Source organism: Giraffa tippelskirchi, chromosome 1 (genome assembly GCF_054371585.1).
Source record: "Giraffa tippelskirchi isolate mGirTip1 chromosome 1, T2T-mGirTip1v1.2.pri, whole genome shotgun sequence".
NCBI lineage: Eukaryota > Metazoa > Chordata > Mammalia > Artiodactyla > Giraffidae > Giraffa > Giraffa tippelskirchi.
In genome coordinates, this window is record NC_137275.1 from 198,147,700 (window position 1) to 198,162,596 (window position 14,897).

At 41.1% G+C, this 14,897-nt stretch overlaps 1 protein-coding gene across 14 annotated transcripts in view; it reads right to left on the reverse strand.

Annotated features, from left to right (window-relative positions):
- Positions 1-3,506, reverse strand: part of FANCC (FA complementation group C) — a 303,173-nt gene extending 299,667 nt beyond the window's left edge. For 8 of the 14 annotated variants that reach the window (XM_081522609.1, XM_081522765.1, XM_081522735.1 and 5 more), the window contains exon 1: positions 3,316-3,506. The gene's annotated coding sequence lies outside the window, so the exon portion shown is untranslated. Of the gene's footprint in view, positions 1-2,110; positions 2,200-2,923; positions 3,058-3,179 lie in introns of those variants that run through there. The other 6 variants (XM_081522786.1, XM_081522693.1, XM_081522775.1 and 3 more) reach the window with 3 other exon arrangements.
- Positions 3,507-14,897: the final 11,391 nt, after the last annotated feature.

Sequence of the window (14,897 nt, forward strand, 5' to 3'; positions counted from 1 at the left end):
AAATCAGTCCTGAATATTCAATAAGAGAACTGACGCTGATACTGAAAATCCAATACTTTGGCCATCTGATGTGAAGAACTGGCTCATTGGAAAATGACCCTGGTGCTGGGAAAGATTGAAGGAAGAAGGAGACAGGGATGACAGAGGATGAGATGGTTGGATAGCATCACTGACTTGATGGACATGAGTTTGAGCAAGCTCCAGGAGTTGGTGATGGACAGGGGAAGCCTGGCGTGCTGCAGTCCATGAAGTTGCAAAGAGTCGGACATGACTGACCAACTGAACTGAACCAACCTGGGGGGTTGATCTTTCAGTGTCATATCTTATTCCTTTTCACACTGTTCCTGGGGTTCTTAAGGCAAGAATACTGGGGTGGTTTGCCATTCTCTTCTTCAAAATGGCGCCCAATTAAACTTTAACACTGTTGCACAGCAAAGGAAACCAACAAAAGAACAAAACCACAACTTACAGAATGCAAGAAAATACTTGCAAATTATGCAAATGACAAGAGGTAAATGTACAGAGCTCATACCACTTAACATCAAAAACTAAACAACCCAATCAAAATATGGGCAGAAGACCTGAATAAACATCTTTCCAAAGAAGACATACAGATGACTAACAGGCACATGAAAAGATGCTCAACATCACTAATTATAAAAAATGCAAATCAAAACCTCGAGAGGTATCACCTCATACCTATCAGAAAGGCTATTATCAAAAAGTCTACAGATAACAAATGTTGTCAGGGATGTGAAGAAAAGGGAACCCTCCTACACTGTTAGTAGAAATATAAATTGGTGCCAACCACTATGAAAAACAGTGTGGAGGCTCCTTAAAAAACTAAGAATAGGACTACCATATGATCCACTCTGTGTATGTTTCTGGAAAAAACAAAAACACTAATTTGAAAAGCTACATGCACCCTAATGTTTATAGCAGCACTATTTACAATAGCTGAGATATAAAAACAACCCAAGTATCCAATCAAGAGATGACTGGATTAATTTGTGGATTATATAAAAACAATGTAATATTACTGAGCCATAAAAAATAATGAAATTTGTAGCAACATGGATGAACCCAAAAGATATTATCCTTAGTGAAATAAATGAGACAGAAGAAAACAAATACTGTATAATATCACTTACATGTGGAATCTAAAAAAATAATAAAAATGAAGGTATAGGCAATACAGAAAAAGACTCATAGATACAGAAACAGACTCATAGATATAGAAAACAAATTTGTGGTTACCAAAGCAGAGAAGGAAAAGGGGGAGGGGCAAACTAGGAGTATGGGATTAATAGATACAAACTACTACACATAAAATAGATAAGCAACTATACTGTATAGCACCTGAAAATATTCCCATTATCTTGTAATACCTATAATGGAGTATAATCTGCAAAAACAGTTTGTAACTTGAAACTAACACAATATGTAAATTAACTATACTTCAATTTTAAAATAATAATAATACATTTGATGCTGATTTCCAGGCTGATTTGAGGCTCCACCACTACCAACCTGAAACTGCCACTGATGTGAGGTTTCCTAGGCTGTCTCTGTGGCCTGGACAATCAATCCAACTTTTTACTGGCCAGGCTGGCCTACCTTTAACTGGTTTTCATAAATACAAAATTTGTATAATTGTTACTGGAACTACTTGCTGAAATATGGAACTAGTTAAAAGTACCATTTATTTTAAAATGTACACGCACAGTTTCACATACAAGCAGCACCACATCTTTCACATTCAGCCAATCAATCAAGTTAATGTTTTTTATTACAGAATAGAACATAAACTCAGATCTTCCAAAACCATGCTTGCTTAGTAAGTGTTTTTCAAGAAATCAAGAGGTACATGACTAAACAATGAAAAGGATGAATTAAAATATATAATATACCAAGGTATAATTAGCCTAATTTTAAAGAAGCAGGATCTAACTTTTACTCTGTGGGAAAGAGGCCTTTGATGTAACTAGGAAAAGCAAATTCTTTTCTGATGCAGTCTTTCTTGTACACGTATATGAGGGCTTACTTCCCTGCGAATCTAGTGCAGTATATTAGATTGAAATAGCAATTTAAGTTTAAGGGATAAACTCACAATGATTATGTTTTCTATCAAAGTTATTGTGTAAGTGATCCCAACACGTGGTATGAATTCTCCCATTTGTAACAATCTTTCCTCTCCTCCTGAGGGAAGTAATGAAAAAACGTTTTAAGCTGCACATCTGTAAAGGTGAGTGACATCCGGAAAGAACTGAATTTTGGTGGCCCAAAAGTGCCCTGCTCATGTGATAAATAAGTCAACCACATCTCAGTTATGATGCATTAAATGGGAAAAGGGCTAGAATGAAACCAGGAGCCCAAGAGCTTTCCAACAGTTTCAGATTACGACAAACAGAAGCACATACAGGTCTTTGCTGCAAAATTCCTCAGCCTTTCCTTGACATTCTGGTCCCAAATTTTCTATGTTTTTAAAATTCCAAACCTTTTTTCCCTCTCCAGACTTTTCCAGCCCACGCAACATGACCATAGAGGGTTCATGTTGTAAACGCGTCCACGTAAAAAATTACCGAAAAAGCAAACTAAACAAACCTCGCCAACTCTCCGCAAAAAAAAACAAAACAAAAAACCCACCTCCCAAAGGCTTTGGACGCTATTTGGCCTGCCATTCCAAAAAAGTGAGTTTCTGGGAAATGATCGCCCATCACAACCCTCCTCTCCTCCTAAGATGAAAAGCTAGGAAAGCAGGAAGGGTAACGAACCGCCCCGGGCTCCTCTAATTGGGCCCCCAGCACCCAGCACCCTGGGGCCGGGGGGCGGTGCGGAGAGCAGAGGACCAGCTTTAAAGGGTGATGAATTTTAAATGGAGAGCTTTTCACAGCGCCCAAGGATCCAGGGCAAAGAAAGTCACCTTTGCTCCTGTCCTTTTAAGAAGACATAGCTGCCTCCGCTCAATGAACAGAAAGAAGCAAAACGGCAATCTCCAGTTCCCACAGCTCTGGAGGGGCTCCCTTCCGCTCGACCCCTCGGTCGGCTCCACCCCCTGAGCCTGCCCCGCCCTCTAGCCACGCCCCTCGCCTGCGGCCCCGCCCCCCCACGGTTTGCCCCACCTCAAACCCCTACCCACTTCGCAGCCCCAGCTCACCGCCCGAGCCCTGCTCACTCACCTAGATGCGGTGAGCGCAGCGGACGTTCTCGCGAGTCTTTCCTCCCGATCCCAACCCACTCCCCCAAGCTGACGTGTCGGCCAGACCCCCGAGGGAGGCAGACGCCTTCACTCGCGCTCTGCGGCCTCTCTCTTACCGGGTGGTCCGCGCCAGAGCAACTTCAGCAGTTTGGGCAGTGGCAGAAAGGCTGCAAACCGCCCGAGTTCTGTGGCTTGAAAATTTGACTTTGCCTCGTACTGGTTTTTGTGTTTTGTTTTGACTTTTTTGGAATTTTCCCGCGGCTGCTCGGCAGCTGAGCCGCGCGCGCACGTATTCGCGGTGCACTCTGGGGCTTGGCCAGCGACCCTGCACCCCGGCGGCCTCGCGGGAAAATTCCGACGAATCTCGTGTTCGTGGGGCGGGACGAGGACCCTGGCTCGGCCGGAAGTCGGTCCGTTGGGGCGGGCATAGGCGAGGGGTCCTACTGAGGCTGCCTTAGTTGTTCCTGAGCTCTAGGCTGGTGTCGCCTGGCTTCAAGTAGACCGCAGGAAGGACTTGGAGAGGAAAATCCCTGGGTTTTTAAATAGGCTGTTGCTCAATTATTTCAAGATTCTGTTCAAAATGCAGAGAATTTTTAAAAGAAAAATTGAGTCTTTGTCAGGAATGTAAAACCACTAAACAAAGCCTAGAATATGATTTTCTAGGTGTAGTGACACAATCTTTGGATCCCTCACCACCAGCAAAATCAGTTCCATACAGTGTTTGATTGGGTTCAAATCAGTTCTACGCTGCATTTAAACCACTTAAATGGAAGGCATCTTTTTTTTTTTTTTACAAACTTCCATTTTTGTCGTTAGTATTAGCGTGTCTTGGTGGATTTTTAATTCTTAGTAATGCATAAAGTTTTTTCATAGATGTTTAAGTTGTTGCAAAAAAATTTTTTTGAGGAAACATTTTTAAGATTTAACTTTTTTTTTAAATCTATGACTTACAATTGTAAAATTACAATTTTACACATGCTTTCAAAAAACAAGGCAATGTACGCACATAATAAAAATAACCAAGCACCTTCAGCCTTCTTTAATTAAGGAATACCCACTTTACCAAATAAATTGGATTCGGGGATTAGATAATCTACTAAGTTTGTAAGTAAGGAACTTAGTGTGTTGGATGATGGTAACAACAAAAGTGATTTTTTTTTTTTAATTAAAAGAAGCTACAAAAGGAACCCTGTCTAGAATTTGGGACAGAATTAGCAAGATCTGTAACTGTATCAAGGAATGAGATGTTAAACATATTCTTGAAAATATTCTCTGCTAGCTAAAGAGGTCTATGCTTGTTTGATGTGTGCCTAGTTCAATGTAGGTAGATCCACAGCAGAGCTTATGTAGAGAGCTACATACTTGAGTGACATTCATCATGGCACCTTGGCCTTAGAAAGAAAGTCATTTTTGTGGTGACAAATGTGAGCAAGTTTAAGTTTGTTTACCAGCAAAGGAAGCAACTAAACTATGTATTTCGTTAGAGAAAATATGTTCTGTTACTCTGGTCCTTTTAAGTTTTTGCTGAAAAATCATTTTTGTAGTGTTAATTGAGGTCCTGCGGTGTGATAGTTTTGTGCTGTACTGTGCTAAGTTGCTTCAGTTGTGTCCGACTCTTGACGCTATGGGCCATATCCCAGCAGGCTCCTCTGTCCATAGGATTCTGTAGGCAGGAACACTGGAGTGGGTTGCCATGCTCTTCTTCAGGGGATCTTCCCGACCCAGGGACAGAACTAGCATCTCTTACCTCTCCTATATTGGCAGGTGGGTTCTTTACCACTAGCACCACCTGGGAGTACCCATTGTAGTTTTATGTCTTTTAAATTAATAAAGAGTGGTTAATAAAGAGTTGCATGACTCATAACAGTATATGAAAGAACATCATATTAAGCCTAATTTAGACTTAAATGGGTAACATGTTTAGTATAAATTTCTGAGTCGGACATGACTGAGTGACTTGCACTTTCACTTTCACTATAGACATTCATTTTATCTGGCATCCATATGTATCGAGCTATCCTAATACTTTAAGCAATAAGGAGATGAGCACTCTGTAACATGACTGAAAATCTTCCTGAGAAAAATACTTAGATATGAATCCTATTTTTAACTCAATATAAAATTGAGTATGTGTGCTTCTAGAAACAATTTTGGTTACAGTATAGAGTCAAATCACATTTAAGTAATAGAGCAAAAACGAAAAATGGGGTGCATAGATGAAAACTGTTTCATCCTTAGAATCCATTCTAATGGAATCCACCCTTTAGAATCTCTACATTCTATTAGGAATAAACCTCATAGCTGAGTGCTGCAACCAACATTACCAAATCCTCCTTCAGCATTCAGTAAAGTGTAAGTGAAAGTCGCTCAGAGGTGTCCGACTCTTTGCGACCCCACAGACTATACAGTCCATGGAATTCTCTAAGCCAGAATACTGGAGTGGGTAGCCATTCCCTTCTCCAGGAGACCTTCCCAACCCAGGGATTGAACCCAGGTCTCCCACATTGCAGGTGGATACTTTACCAGCTTACCCACAAAGGAAGCATTCAGTAAACAAATAGAATCGACTGTCTTGGATTCTAGCCATTGTTCAGTTCAGTTCGGTTCAGTCACTCAGTCGTGTCTGACTCTTTTCGACCCCATGGACTTCAGCACACCAGGCCTCCCTGTCCATCACCAACTCCCAGAGTTTACTCAAACTCATGTCCATTGAGTCAGTGATGCCGTTCAACCATCTCATCCTCTGTCATCTCCTTCTTTTCCTGCCTTCAATCTTTCCCAGAATTAGGGTCTTTTCCAATGAGTCAGCTCTTCACATCAGGTGGCCAAAGTATTGGAGTTTCAGCTTCAACATCAGTCCTTCCAATGAACATTCAGGACTGATTTCCTTTAGGATGGACTGGTTGGATCTCCTTGCAGTCCAAGGGACTCTCAAGAGTCTTCTCCAACACCACAGTCCAGAAGCATCAATTCTTTGGTGCTCAGCTTTCTTTATAGTCCAACTCACATCCATACGTGACTACTGGAAAAACCGTAGCCTTGACTAGACAGACCTTTGTTGGCAAAGTAATGTCTCTGCTTTTTAATATGCTGTCTAGATTGGTCATAATTTTTCTTCCAAGGAGTAAGCATTTTTTAATTTCATGACTGCAGTCACCATCTGCGGTGATTTTGGAGCCCCCCAAAATAAAGTCTGCCTGTTTCCACTCTTTCTCCATCTATTTGCCATGAAGTGGTGGGACCAGATGCCTTGATCTTTATTTTCTGAATGTTGAGCTTTAAGCCAACTTTTTCACTCTCCTCTTTCACTTTCATCAAGAGGCTCTTTAGTTCTTCTTCACTTTCTGCCATAAGGGTGGTGTCATCTACGTATCTGAGGTTATTGATATTTCTCCCAGCAATCTTGATTCCAGCTTGTGCTTCTTCCAGCCCAGCATTTCTCATGATGTACTCTGCATATAAGTTTAATAAGCAGGGTGACATTATACAGCCTTGACGTACTCCTTTTCCTATTTGGAACCAATCTGTTGTTCCATGTCCAGTTCTAACTGTTGCTTCCTGACCTGCATACAGATTTCTCAAGAGGCAGGTCAGGGGGTCTGGTATTCCCATCTCTTTAAGAATTTTCCACAGTTTGTTGTGATCCACACAGTCAAAGGCTTAGGCATAGTCAATAAAGCAGAAATAGATCTTTTACTGGAACTCTCTTGCTTTTTCAATGATCCAACGGATGTTGACAATTTGATCTCTGGTTCTTCTGCCTTTTCTAAAACCAGCTAGAACATCTGGTACTTTACAGTTCACGTATTGTTGAAACCTGGCTTGGAGAATTTTGAGCATTCCTTTGCTAGCATGTGAGATGCGTGCAATTGTGCAGTAGTTTGAGCATTCTTTGGCATTGCCTTTCTTAGGGATTGGAATGAAAACTGACCTTTCCCAGTCGCGTGGCCACTGCTGAGTTTTACAAATTTGCTGGCATTTGTAGCCATTGCAGTAAGACTCTATTTCCAGAATTAGTCCAGACACCACCTAGTTTCCAGCTCTCACAAAACTTAACACTATCTTGTCCTTGACTCTGATATTTGCTGCTGGTACCTCGTCTATGACTATTTAATAAGTGTTTAAGTACCAGGCACTAGGCTGATTATTTTTACTTCTTAGAGTGACCTTATGTGGTAGATAATATTGCAGTTTCACAGATAAAGAAGCTGATGCACAGAGAAATCTCTACTAATAGATAGTGTATCTTCAAATCAAGTAGATTGACTCTGGTGCTTCTTATTACCTGCCATTCTCTTGCTTATGCCCCAATCTGGGTACCAGACCACTTCTCAAGGTTTTAGTGTGCAGAGGAGGGCGAGAAGTGATGTGACCCCAAAGGCTATGCATGTTCATTACTGCACTTCTTTCCTTATAAAACATTCTGAATGAGGAAATGAATGCTGAATTGGAAATGAAAACAGTAGTAATAATGTTTGTGCATGAAATGCATCAAGAAGTAGGGACTTCCCTGGTGGTCCAGTGGTTAAGAATCTGCCTTGCAATGCACAGAACATGGGTCCCATCCCTGGTCAGGGAACTAAGATCTCACACCCCACGGAGCCACTAAGTCATGTGCCATGGCACTGTGAAGCTGCACCACAGCACTCTGAAGTTTGTGAGCCACAACTTCTGAGCCCACAGGCCGCAACTAGAGAGAGTTGCTGTGCCAAAATAAAAGATACTGCATGATGCAATGAAGATTCTGTGTGTGGCAACTAAGACCTGACACAGCCAAATAAATAATTTTTTTAAACGAAATGGTCCAAGTAATAATGAAGGTCTTTGATCTGCCACCCTGATAGGGGGAAAAGGAACTGAGGTCAGGAAACAGAGGGCTGCCAGAGGTGGAGATTAACGGAAAAAGGGAAATGTATTATAACTGTTGCATAGTACTGCCACTTCCCTCAACATGCTCATACCCTAGGTCCTTTTGAAAACAATGAACCTTAGAAAGATATATTTGTACTAATTGCTCAACTCCTTGCCACAACTACTTGAACCAGAAATAGTAATCTGGTATTTGCTGAACCAATCAAACTTTTGCTGGGGAATTTGCAATTGCAGCACTGAGATTGATTGTACCACCCCTGCACCACAGAAGCCAAACCTCATGCCAACCACAGTTACTGAGGGAAGAAAAAATTTAAGTAGCAAACAAAGTTGGTTGGCAGAAAAAAACAGAAATGTTTGAAAGATCATGTTATTCCATGAGAGATAGAGGGTAGTTTCCATTTCCAGCTTTCCATGTTTAAGCCCAGTTGCAAACTGAGCATGCTTATTTTTCTGTTTTAGTTGTCCATGAGATTCCCCTGTATCCTTGCAACAATCACTCCTTCACTTATTCTGACTTCCATGAATTTCTCTTCCTTACTGCAAAGCAAGCCCTGATCAAGGACCTGGAGGTGGCAGCTCTTCTTTGTGTCACTGGGCATTATCACTGTTGATAAAACTACTTGATAAATCAGTGGATACCTCATGAGCACCTCCCAAGCAGAAGGCATGAAGCATATAGGGTGCACTGAAGACACAGAACCATCGGATTATCTTGGAGTTGGGAGAAATCTCACAGCTCACCTCTATAGTCCAGGAGTTCCCTAGATGTGGGCCAGTAAAATGTCGATAATATTAGAGGACTAAAAGAGTTAACTTTTTATTAGGTCATATAAAAAGTTTGGGGAGCAAGGGGGAATGTACGATTATTTCAATTTTTTAGAAACATTTTTGACTTAAAAAAAAGGATGGGAAGGAGTCTCAAAGAACAATCTTATCAATTGAATAAATTTCAATTAATGAAAAACTGATTAGATTGTCCTTATTAATCTCATTTTACCACTTCCTCTTTCCTTATTAGTATGAAAACACTGATTTTATTAATACTTAAATAGCAACCCACTCCAATATTCTTTCCTGGAGAATTCCATGGACAGAGGAACCTGGCAGGCTGCAGTCCCTGGGGTCACAAAGAGTCCGACATGACTGAGTGACTTTCACTTTCACTTTCAGCGTGGCAATGCGCCCAATAAAAAAGACTACATTTCCCAGACTCCCTTGCTATTAGGGGATGGCCATGTTACAAAGTTGTAGCCAGTGGGAGAAAAGTGGAAGCTGTTGCATGGGTCTTTCAGAAAGGCTTCTCGAAAGATAGACAGTAGGTAAGGAGCTTTAGCCCTTTCCCCCTTTCTCTTGCCCTCTACTGGAGGTCCAGTCATCTTGGACCATAAAGTACCTCAAGGACAGTGGTCTTGGTATAGGATGGCAGAACAAAGGAAATAAAAGGACCCTCAGTTCATTTCAGTTCAGTCGCTCAGTCATGTCCGACTCCCCGCGACCCCATGAACCGCAGCACACCAGGCCTCCCTGTCCATCACCAACTCCCGGAGTTTACTCAAGTTCATGTCCATTGAGTTGGTGATGCCATCCAACCGTCTCATCCTCTGTTGTCCCCTTCTCCTGCCTTCTTCAATCTTTCCCAGCATCAGGGTCTTTTCAAATGAGTCAGTTCTTCACATCAGGTGACCAAAGTATTGGAGCTTCAGCATCACTCCTTCCAATGAATATTCAGGACACTGGGTCCCCAATAATCATGAGAGTCATCTGGTTTGCCTAGCTCTGAACTTCTTTTAGAAAAAAGAAAAACAAATCTATTTTGTTTCAATTGCTGTTATTTTTTATCTCTCTTCCTAGCCGCTGAACTCAGCTGAGGTTAAACTATACATAGGATCTGAGGTTACTGTGATGAAAAAAATAAAAAAAAGAGAAAAAATACATATTCTCTGCCCTTGTGAAGCTTAGCCTGGTGAAGGGGATCTTCTTCTAATTAATCAACATCTTCTCTTCTAGTATCATAATGTCAAAACAAGATAAACTCAAAATACTATTATGTTTCATTCAAAAAAACCAGGGGAGGGAGTCCTAAACCACCTCAAGAAAGAGGAAGGAAGGAGACTCTTACTGAAAGCCTATAAATGTAGAATGGAAAAATAACTATCATTTTGCAATCTCTGACACAGCATTCCCAGAAAACAAACCAAAAAAAAAAGTTTATATATATATATATGCTTTTCCTTGTGGCTCAAATGGTAAAGAATCTGCCTGCCATTTGGGAGACCCAGGTTCAATCCCTGGGTCAGGAAGATCCTCTGGAGAAGGGCAAGGCAACCCACTCCAGCATTCTTGCCAGGAAAATTCCATGAACAGAGGATCCTGGTGGGCTACAGTCCATGGGGTCACAAAAGGTTGGACATGACTGAGTGACTAACACACCCATATTGTCAATACATATGCATATATATGTATGTATCTAAAGGCAGTTTTAGTCTTTTTTTTTACTTCAGTAAAAAATGCATTCCTATTTAGAGCATGCATTCCCACCAATCATGGTGTGTTGTAACCAACATAGCACATTTTTATTGCCTGCAAAAATAATAAATTATATTTTAAAATAAACACATGGCTTAAAAATAATTTTCCTCGTAAGTATTTCACAATGATTCACTTAGAATGAAATTAATAGTAAAGAACTCCTAAGAATAAGCACTTTAAAAATTGAAAATTATGCACATTTATGATTTGATTAATTCTGGCAACTATTAAGTCAAAAATAAGTGTTTTCCCATTCTTGTGTCTGTTTCAGATTGACCCTTTAATTGCCTAGCATTTTCCAGTAAGACTAGTGAACTGTATTTATTCATGTGCTACATTAAGGTTTCAGTACAATCAGATCATACAATAAAACAACTGCTGCTGAGTGGGCTAAATGGAGAGATGTAAGAGTGTGTGCGTATGTTAGTCATTCAGTCGCATCCAACTCTTTGCGACCTAAGAGAGTCACAACAAGTAAATCTTTGAGTAAACTAAGAGTGAATCTCTTAGTTCTCATTTTCTAAAAAAAGTAGTATGTGAGGTGATGAAGCTGTTAACTTCATTGGAAGGATGGATGCTGAAGCTGAAACTCCAATACTTTGGCCACCTGATGTGAAGAACTGACTCATTGGGAAAGACCCTGATGCTGGGAAAGATTGAAGGCAAGGGGAGAAGGGGATGACAGAGGATGAGATGGTTGGATGGCATCACTGACTCGATGGACATGAGTTTGACTAAGCTCCAGGAGTTGGTGATGGACAGGGAAGCCTGGTGTGCTTGCAGTCCATGGGGTCACAAAGAGTCAGACACGACTGAGCGACTGAACTGAACTGAACTGGAGCTGTTAACTAACCTATTGTGATAATCATTTCACAATATATATGTGTATCAAATCATATTGTACACTTTAACTCGTACAATGTTATATGTCATTATAACTCAATAAAACTAGAAAAAAACCTGCTGCCTAATAAAGGAACAAATCCCAAAAGTGACACCAACATGACATATATATATATGTGTACACACACACATATATATACACATACATATATGCACTATAGTTTTATTCCTCAGGATCCAAGATCTATAAGGGAAATGGGAGAAACTAACATTTAATGGGAATCTATAATGTCAGACATTTTGCTAAGCACATTACATTTATTGTCTCATTTGATTAGTTTTTCTGGCATAATCTCATCACATGCTAAGTGTAGTTTTAAAAATGCCACTCACATGTTGCATGTAAGCCAAAGGAGAGTGCATCAGGAGAAATCATTTTAACTGTAAAAAAGAAAATCAAGACAGCAAGAGCATCTTCTGCAGTCTCTTTGGGGATTGATCACAGCTTCCTTAAATGGCTTAGATCTCGTTTCTTTTCACACTTGTGGATACCTGTCTTTGTGTTGCTCCCTGGCCTCATGTGTATGTATGGTATGTATGTTAGTTCCCAGCAAGGTTACAGTCACCTTCAGAGCTAAAACTGATTGCTGGTGGCCTCGACCTGCAGCAGCTTGAAGTAGAGTTTCAGTTAGGCCAGAGATTGAGGTTGGGTCACAGTGGTGAGAGCATCAAATCCTAACCACTAGAACAATCAATGGTCAGTGACAGGCCCTTAAGCTTTGCAAAAAATAGAATTCTCATGAAGAGGGAAAGTAGTGAAGTAAATATTTATTAGGAGGAAAAGAAGGATACTACATGTAGAGAGACACATGGGCAGACTCTCAGAGAGTCCTGCTCTCATGGGAGTTTGATTTACTTTTATGGGACATTTCCTCTGGGTTTCCTTTGGCCAATTATTTTTATTTGCCTGGTTCAAAGTCCATATCTGGTATATCTCAGGATCCTCCCATGTGTGCACACTCATCTCTTAGCCAAGATGGATTCTACTTAAGAGGCCTATGGATAGTTAGCATCACTCCCCTTTTGACCTCCAAGGAGCCTTTCTACACTGTGTAGTTGGGGAGGTCTCCTGACTTCAAGAATGAGAAATATGGGGTCTCTTATCTTCTATCTGGCCAGAGCCCAGCCTCCTCTCTCACTTGTCCCGCTATTAATATTTTGCAGTTTCGGTCCACAGGGAATGGCTCTCCAATCACTTTACCTTGGCGGACCTATCTACCTCCTGCCTCAAAACCAGGTCCTATTTTTCTATATCTCTTGAGAATCCAGCAAAACATTGGGCCAGAAAAAATAAGCCAGCACCCTGAAGTTTGCATATGGCTAACAGACTTGTTTAGTTTAGCTTGAAAACTGCTGGAGAAAAAAATGAATTGAAAACATTTAGAAATCAGAAGATTTCACAAAATATTCTCTATAGCCCTCTTCTCCTTTATAAAATGGAAAACATGGGCATCCTGGGCCAGCATTTCTGCCTGGCAACTGTTATGTGGGAAGTTAGACATGAGCGACAAGAGGAGGCCTGGCTGAAAGGGATGCAAGCTGATAGCTAAGATGCATCCCAGACACACCCAGGAGAGCTCACAGATACGCTACAAAGCAACCACAGAGACTTTTCAACTCCTGCACATGTGCCCTAGACACACAGTGGATACAAAATAAACACAGGGGATTCTCCAAGTAAGCTTAGGCAGTTAAGAGCCCAGTAAAGGCTCATAAATATTCTATATCTAATTATAACAGACTGAATTATGGGAATTGGAGTATAAAGAAAGCTGAGAGAGGAAGAATTGATGCTTTTGAACTGTGGTGTTGGAGAAGACTCTTGAGAGTCCCTTGGACTGCAAGTAGAGCCAACCAGTCCATCCTAAAGGAGATCACTCCTGAATATTCATTGGAAGGACTGATGTTGAAGTTGAAACTCCAATACTTTGGCCACCTGATGTGAAGAGCTGACTCATTTGAAAAGACCCTGATGTTGGGAAAGATTGAAGGCAGGAGGAGAAGGGGGCGACAGAGGATGAGACGGTTGGATGGCATCACTGACTCAACGTACATGAGTTTGAGTAAACTCCAGGAGTTGGTGATGGACAGGGAGGCCTGGTGTGCTGCAATTCATGGGGTTGCAAAGAGTTGGACACGACTGAGCAACTGAACTGAACTGAACTGGATTATGGGAAGACATAAATAACACAGTCTGCTGTTGTATAACTTACAATTGTCAATTGGCCTTGAGTGTATCCCCATTGCATTCCCTTTCATTGACTGGTGATGTGTACAAGCTCTACTTTGCACACATCATAACCAAAAGGAGACTGGAACTATGAAAGCAAGAAGCCAAACAGGCTCAATAGGAAAAATGAGAAGGACTTCCTTTGGGATCAACTTGCTGCTGTGTTTTTAGAGTACCTGTCTAATAAAATATCTGTCTGCTTGAGCCTAACTGAGCTGTGACTTGTCCGTCATCTTACACTCTTTGGTCTATCACTCCTAATATTTGCTGTGACAAGAAAAGAACAGAGAAAGAGAAATAAGCTGACGTGACAGAACCATCAGCTATAGTTCAAGAGCAGTTGTTATTCAGTTACTCAGTCATGTCCAACTCTTTGTGATTCCATTGGACTGCATCTTGCCACACTTCCCTGTCCTTCAGCATCTCCTGGAGCTTGCTCAGCTCATGTCCATTGATTCAGTGATGCCATCCAACCATTTTGTCCTCTGTTGTCCCTTTCTTCTCCTGCCTTCAATCTTTCACAGCATCATGGTCTTTCCCAATGAGTCAGTTCTTTGCATCAGGTGACCAAAACATTGGAGCTTCAGTTCAGCATCAATCCTTCCAGTGAATGTTCAGGGGTGATTTCCTTTAGGATTGACTGGTTTGATCTCCTTGCAGGCAAAGGGACTCTTTGGAGAAAGAGTTTTCTCCAGCACCACAGTTCAAAAGCATCAGTTCTTTGACACTCAGCCTTCTTTATGATCCAACTCTCACATTCATACATGACTGCTGGAAAAACCACAGCTTTGACTAGTTGGACCTTTGTTGGTAAAGTAATGTCTCTACTTTTTAATATGCTGTCTAGGTTGGTCATAACTTTTCTTCTAAGGAGCAAGCGTCTTTTCATTTCATGGCTGCAGTCACTGTCCACAGTGATTTTGGAGCCCAAGAAAATAAAGTCTGTCACTATTTCCATTGTTTCCCCATCTCTTGCCATGCAGTGATGGGACTGGATGCTATGCTCTTCCTTATTTGAATGTTGAGTTTTAGGCCAGCTTTTTCACTCTCCTCTTTCACCTTTGTCAAGAGGCTCTTTAGTTCCTCTTTGCTTTCTGCCATAAGTGTGGTGTCATCTGCATATCTGAGATTATTGATATTCAAGAGCAGTACCTCCTATAA